This window comes from Arvicanthis niloticus, chromosome 5, assembly GCF_011762505.2.
Source record: "Arvicanthis niloticus isolate mArvNil1 chromosome 5, mArvNil1.pat.X, whole genome shotgun sequence".
Lineage (NCBI taxonomy): Eukaryota > Metazoa > Chordata > Mammalia > Rodentia > Muridae > Arvicanthis > Arvicanthis niloticus.
The window spans coordinates 102,086,013-102,093,069 of NC_047662.1; positions in this window are offsets into that span (position 1 = coordinate 102,086,013).

Below are 7,057 nucleotides of genomic sequence, written 5' to 3' on the forward strand. Positions count from 1 at the left end.
TGTCTATGTATATATACATTATATATACATATACATGGTTCTGATTTTGAGATGGAGTCAATTTTTAAACTTTCATGTATGTATGTATGTATGTTTTTTTTTTTTTGGTTTTGTTTTGTTTTGTTTTGTTTTGTTTTTTTGAGACAAGGTCTCTCTACATAGCCCTAGCTGTCCTGGAACTCACTCTGTAGATCAGGCTTGCCTCACTTCATCAGATTACCCTGCCCCTGTCTCCTGGGTGCTGGGATTAAAAGTGTGTGCTACCACACACACCTAGCTAAAAAGTTTTATTTTAAACATTTTTATTATTGCTTTTATGTGTGTGGGTGTTTTGCTTACATGTGTGTCTGTGAGTTGCTTGGTGCCCATAGGGGCCAGAAGAGGGTATTGAATCGCCTAAAACTGAAGTTATAGACAGTTGTGAACTACCACATGGGTGCTGGGGATTGAACCTAGCCCTCTGGAAGAAGAGTCAGTGCTCTTAACTGTTGGACCATTCCTCTAACCCTTTCGACGGGGATCTTATTCTGTAGTTTAGGCTACCCTGGAACTCACTAGGTAGCCTAGGCTTTCCTTGCTACAGTAATTCTCCTCCTTGGACTCCAAAGCACCAGAATATAGCCAGTCTTTGCTACCTTGTGGATTCTTATTTTCCTCATCTTTTATCCCCCCCAAACTGTTTCACCCATTATCACTAGGTTTTTGGTTTTTTTCTTTTCTTTCTTTTTCTTTTTTTTTAAAAAAGGGTAGAGGGAAGAGAGAAGGAGAGAGAAAAGGAGAGGAAGAGTCTAATTTCTTTCCTCTTGTTTCTTCTTTGAACATGGGCATTAATAAACTGCAAATAACCCCCACCTAGCGGGGCTCTAGTATTTATATACCCTCTGAAAAGTCCCCAGAATTCCAAACATCACACAATCATAGAAACTATCTGCAGCTGGCAACACCACGCCTCTTTTAGAGCAAGGGGCAAATCATAGTCAGCTGCTACAGTCTGAAGCAGCCCCACATCCCACACCTGGGATTAGAATAAAAGCACCATTCTTTCAACATTTCTGTGTTTTTTAAAGAAACCAAATACCCCAGATTCCTCACTACATTGGAATTATGGGTCAGACCACCATACCCCAAATCACAAAAATAAGTAGATAATACACACAAACATGCATGTGTAAATACATATTTGTCTTCTTGCTAGAATATGAATAACTTAAAGACATAGATTGATTCATTGTCTCTGTGTCTCTGGCATTTATTTAGCAAACAGTTGCTTTTCCAAGGGGAAGGCATAGGGACAGGAATAACAGCTGCCCTTTCTGGCCTGCACATCTTTCTCTAAAATAAAGGTGAGTGAGCTAGGGCTCGAGGATGTAGTTCAGTTGGTAAGAGTGCTCATCTATCATGGATTTGATCCCAGAACCACACAACACTAGGTGTAGTAATACATACCTATAATCCCAGCATTTGAGATGTGGAGGCAGAGAGATCAGAGGCTCAAGGTCATCCTTGGTTACACATTGAAGTTTCAGGTCCAGATGGGATTCACGAGACCTTATTTCAAAAAGTCTAGTAAGTGGTTCACACATGTAATCTCAGCATTTGCAAGACCAAGGCTAGAGGATTGCTGACAGTTCCAGGCCCACTTGGCCTACCAAGTAAGACCCTGTCTCAAAACAGTACAAAGCTGGGCATGGTAGCCCATGCCTTTAATCCCAGCACTAGGCATCAGAGGTAGGTGGATCTCTGTGAATTTAATGCCGGCATGATTTAAATAGTGAGATCAAGATAGCTAGGACTGCATACTGAGATCTAGTCTCAAAAATAAAGCAACAAAAATCAAGAAACACACACACATAAAAAGAGAATATTGTTTTCTTCCTACCAGGGAGCTGGAGATGAGCTCAGAGCATGTTTCCCACAAGAATGACCCACTTCACAGTTTTCCCAAGAGTGGAGCTCATTGTCAGACAAGATGAGAGCGTTGTGATTTATCCTTAACTAACAGGAATTTGGTTTTGCCTTAGGCCAAAAACAGGTGTACCCACTTTGTTCTTTGACTCGGAATTGGACTCAAACTGCTGGGAGATTAGCATTTTTTCTGGAGGAAAGTCCTGGTCAGACTAAACAGGTTGTTGAACCCCTCTATTCCTCCTTGCGTACAGTTGTGCTCGGAGTTATTCATTGTGATCAGGGCAAGTTTCTTCTGGCAGTAACATTTGGAGAATCTTAGAAACTCAACAGAAAAGTTTTGCACCAGTTTAAACACTGTTGACAAGTCAGTAGTCAGGGAAAATATTTTTTTCTTTAGCCACCACAGCTGGCAGGAACCAGTGGCATATCAGCAGCAGAGGATCCAAGGGGCGTGACTGTTTCATCTCAAACACCACTGCCACCACCTGTCACTCTGCCATAGAGTTTAATCCCCCAGTGTCTCAAGGAGACTTCTCTACTTCTAGAGACCCCCTACTGACATTCTTATGGAAAAAGCATGGATTAGTAACTAGAGGGAATAAGTTCTTTAGCCTGACATGTAAAACACTGCACAGATACTACCGACTCTATGTTTGTCTTACAGTACACTGACCCCCAAAGCGCTGTCCCTTCAAACAAACTGAATTCTTTTCTGCCTGGGGCTCACACAATTTCCCTGCCAAGAATGTCTGCCTGGAATATCTGCTAACCCATCACCTCCCAGGCTTGCTTCTTTTTATTTAGCACACAGTAATTGTACTGTGAAGTATTGCTTCAAGGCTCTTAAGATGTTTTAACATTTATTAACTGTGAATGTATATGTGCACATACTTCATATAGAAGCAGAGGTCAAAAGATAACTTATAAGACCCTGTGGGTTCCAGTGATTGGATTCAGGTGCCCCGCTTGGTGGTATGATCCTTTACCTGCAGAGCCATCTCACAGGCCCTTATATTATTATTATTATTTTGGTGCTTGTAAGGAAAGAACTTGATTGATGGAATTATCTTCCTAGCACTTAGAATACATTTTTATTTGTAATAGTAGTTTCTTATAACTTTTCATGTGCATGTGGTGCTGAGCATCAAACGTAAGGGCCTTGTACATAATAGGTAAGCTCTCTTACCTAGCCCTGCTCCCAGCCCCATCAAGGAATTTTTAGAGTCCATTTGTTTTCTGAAGTCTCTGACACTCATCATTTGCATGAGCCAGGAAATGTCCTACAAAGTAGGCAGAATATGTCTCCTTTACAAAGATGAAGAAGCAGGCCTGGAAATATTTGGGGATTTTCTTTTTAGTGGTGGGAGTTGAACTTAGGACTTCCCAGTAAGTCACATCCTCCCAGACCAAGGATTAATTAGGAGGGAGTCTTCTGGCTTTTTAGAGAATTAAGATACTATAGGGCCATTAGATTGTTTGGGGGAGGGTTATCTTGGGGTTTCCATTACTGTGAAGAGACATTATGACCAAGGCAACTTCTATAAAAGACAACATTTAACTGAGGCTGACTTACAGATTCATAGGTTCAGTCCATTATCATCAAGGTGGGAAGCATGGCAGCATCCAGGCAGACATGGCACTGGAGAGACTGAGATTTCTACATCTTGCTCAGATGGCAAACAGGAGAAGACTATCTTCCAGGTAGCTAGGAGAGGGTCTTTAAGCCCACCCTCATAGTGACATACTTTCTTCAACAAGGCTACACCTATTCCAACAAGGCCACACTTCTTAATAGTGTCACTCCCTAGGCCAACCATATACAAACCATTAAAGGGGCTATTGTATCCAGGTAATAACTGTAATCAATGAAGTGTGTGTATTTGGTGGTATGAATGTGTTTGTCCATGTATGTAGCCTGGAGGTTGATTTACAGATGTCTTTTTTGATTGCTTTTCTGAATTTTTTTTTTTATTTACTTAGTTTCACTTATATCTTTTGAGACTGTTACACTATGTAGTCCTGACTGCCTGGAAGTTACAATGTAGACTGTAGACTGTAGACTGGGCTGACTTCTAATTCATAGAGATCTGTCTGCCTCTGCCTCCCACAAGTGTTAAATGTGGCATTTACAACCACACTAGGCTTTTTTTTTTTTTTTTTTTTTTTTTTTTTTTTTTTTTTTTTTTTTTAGAAATGGGGTTGTTGGGGGGTGGCTTAGTTAGGGTTTCCATTGCTGTGAAGAGACACCATGATCATGGCAAATCTTATAAAGAGAAACATTTAATTGGGCTGGCAGTTCAGAGCTTTACTTCATTATCCTCGTGGCAGGAAGCATGATAAAAGAAAGGCAGGGGGACATGGCGCTGGAGAGGTAGCTTAAAGTTCTACAGCCACAGGCAGCAGGAAGCGACACACTGGCTCTGGACTGAGCATTTAAAAACCGGAAGCCATCTCTAGTGACAGACTAACAAAGTCACACCGACTCTAGCAAGGCTACACTCCTATTACTATTCCCTAAGCCTTCAAAACTGAGTCTATGGGGGCTCTGCTCTTCTCCTTCCTTCCTTCCTTCCTTCCTTCCTTCCTTCCTTCCTTCCTCCCTTTCTCTCTCTCTCTCTCTTTCTTTCTTCTTTCTTTCTTTCTGTGACATTGTTTTTCCGTGTGCCCTGGCTCTCCTGGGCTCTCACTCCTTAGATGAGGTTGCCTCTGTCTCCCCAGTGCTGGGATTAAAGGTGTGCACAACCACACAGGGCTTTTTGTCTTTTCTTTTCTTTTTGTAATTAAAAAAATATTTATGCCGGGCAGTGGTGGCGCACGCCTTTAATCCCAGCACTTGGGAGGCAGAGGCAGGCAGATTTCTGAGTTCGAGGCCAGCCTGGTCTACAGAGTGAGTTCCAGGACAGCCAGGGCTACACAGAGAAACCCTGTCTCAAAAAACCAAAATAAATAAAGAAAGAAAAAAGGAAAGAAAGAAAGAAAGAAAGAAAGAAAGAAAGAAAGAAAGAAAGTAAAAGGGGTTGAAGAGATGGTTCAATGGTTAAGTGTACTGACTGCTCAGAGGTCCTGAGAATTTCCAGCAACCACATGGTGGCTCACAACCATCTGCATTGGGATCTGATGACCTCTTCTGGAGACACACCATCTGAAGACAGCTACAGTGTACTCATATAGCTAAAATACATATATTTTTTTAAAGGGGGCTGGAGAGATAGCTCAGGGGTTAAAAGCACTGGTTGCTCTTCCACAGGCCCTGAGTTCAATTCCCAGCAATCACATGGTGGCCACAACCATCTGTAATGGGATCTGATGCCTTCTTCTGGTGTGTCTGAAGACAGCTACTATATACTCATATACATACATAATAAATCTTAAAAAAAAAATACTAAAATAAACATAGTTTGTTTTTGTTGTCAAGGCCAGGTGGTTTATGGATATATTATCAAAAAGGCTCAGAGTTTCTGTATGTTTTTTATTCTTTCTATCTATTGATTTTCCTTTTGAGACAGTTGTTCTGCAGTCCAGGCTGTCTTGGATTTGCTGTGTGGTCGAGGGTGAACTGCTTTTGAACCATCTGTGTCTACCGTCCTCATCACTGTGAGATCGCAGTAACGTTACCAAATATGTACAGCACCCACAGTTAGATCTCTAGGTTTCTCTATGTAGCCCTCCTTAGTTGTCCTGGAACTCTCTCTGTAGATCAGGCTAGCCTCTAATTCAGAGATCCTCCTTCCTCTGCCTATGAGGGATTAAAGGTGTACACTACTAGGCTAGCCTCCTGCCTACAAGGACAAGAATTTAAGGTATACAACTCCCTCTTTGTTTGTTTCTTTCCTTTCTTCTCCTGAGGCAGAAACTCTCTGTGTAATCCTGTCTGTTTTGGAACTGGTTCTGTACACCAGGCTGGTCTTGAACCAGAGATTTGCCTGTCTCTTTCTCCTGAGTGCTGGGATTATAGGTGTGTGTCATCAATGCCTGACTAATTCTTTGACTTTTGGTTTTTGTTTTGTTTTTTGAGACAGGGTTTCTCTGTGTAGTCCTGGCTGTCCTGGAACTCACTCTGTAGACCAGGCTGGCCTTGAACTCAGAAATCTGCCTGCCTCTGTTGGGGTTAAAGGCATTCACCACCACTGCCTGGCTAGTTTTTGACTTTCAATAGCGGATTAAATTTTTTTTTTTTTAAATCTTTGACTCTCACCTACATTTCTATAAAACAAGAAAACATAGAGACTGAACTGACCAGACATGTTAGTAGATCACTGACCGAGAAAGCTACAACTACACATGAATAATCAGGATAATATATTCTTGTTACAGGTACGGCCTGAGCATTCTTTAATTCAGGCAGAAAAACAAAGGCTTCCCTTGAACTGGGCAGGACTGTTTAAAATTTCAATTGTCTAGCCAGGTAGGTTAAATAGATCAAATCTATTAGTAACTAGCAAGTTAGTAATTAACACTGAACCCCCATCAGTATAAGAAAATTCCCTTTCCATCTTGCTTAAACCAGCTGCACCTTATGAGTACAGAGTTTGAACATAATTCTGTTTGTTGATGGCTTATTGTGTGCCAAGCAGATACTTTATATAATCTTTCTCTTCCCTGGGACAGGTTTTTCTGTGTAGCCCTGGCTGTCCATGAACTCTGTAAACTAGGCAGGCTGGCCTTGATCGAGGTAATGTTTACTGAATTCTAACGTTGTGGATGTAGCTAACCTAATAAACTACACATAGACATAGTCACGTTGTATTATGTTTAAATGTATAATTTTTAACAAGAAATAGCTCAGCTGTTTAGGGCACTTGTCTTTCCAGAGGGTGATTTCCAACACCTAGAATATTGATTATTACTATCTCTAACTCCAGTTTCAGGTGATCCAATCCCATTTTCTGACCAGGCATCATGTATATGATATATATACATCCATATATATATGGTATATACACATACATACACACACACACCACTTGGGAAAGCAAGGCAGAATGACTGCTGAGAGTTAAGAGGTTATCATGTACTGCACAAATGAGACTAGGTTAGTCTGGGCTGGAGTGAAAGTGTTTTCAATATATATATATTTATTTATTTATTTAAAAGATATGCTAGTGATTAAACATTATTTGAGTCGGCCGGTGGTGTCACATGCCTTTAC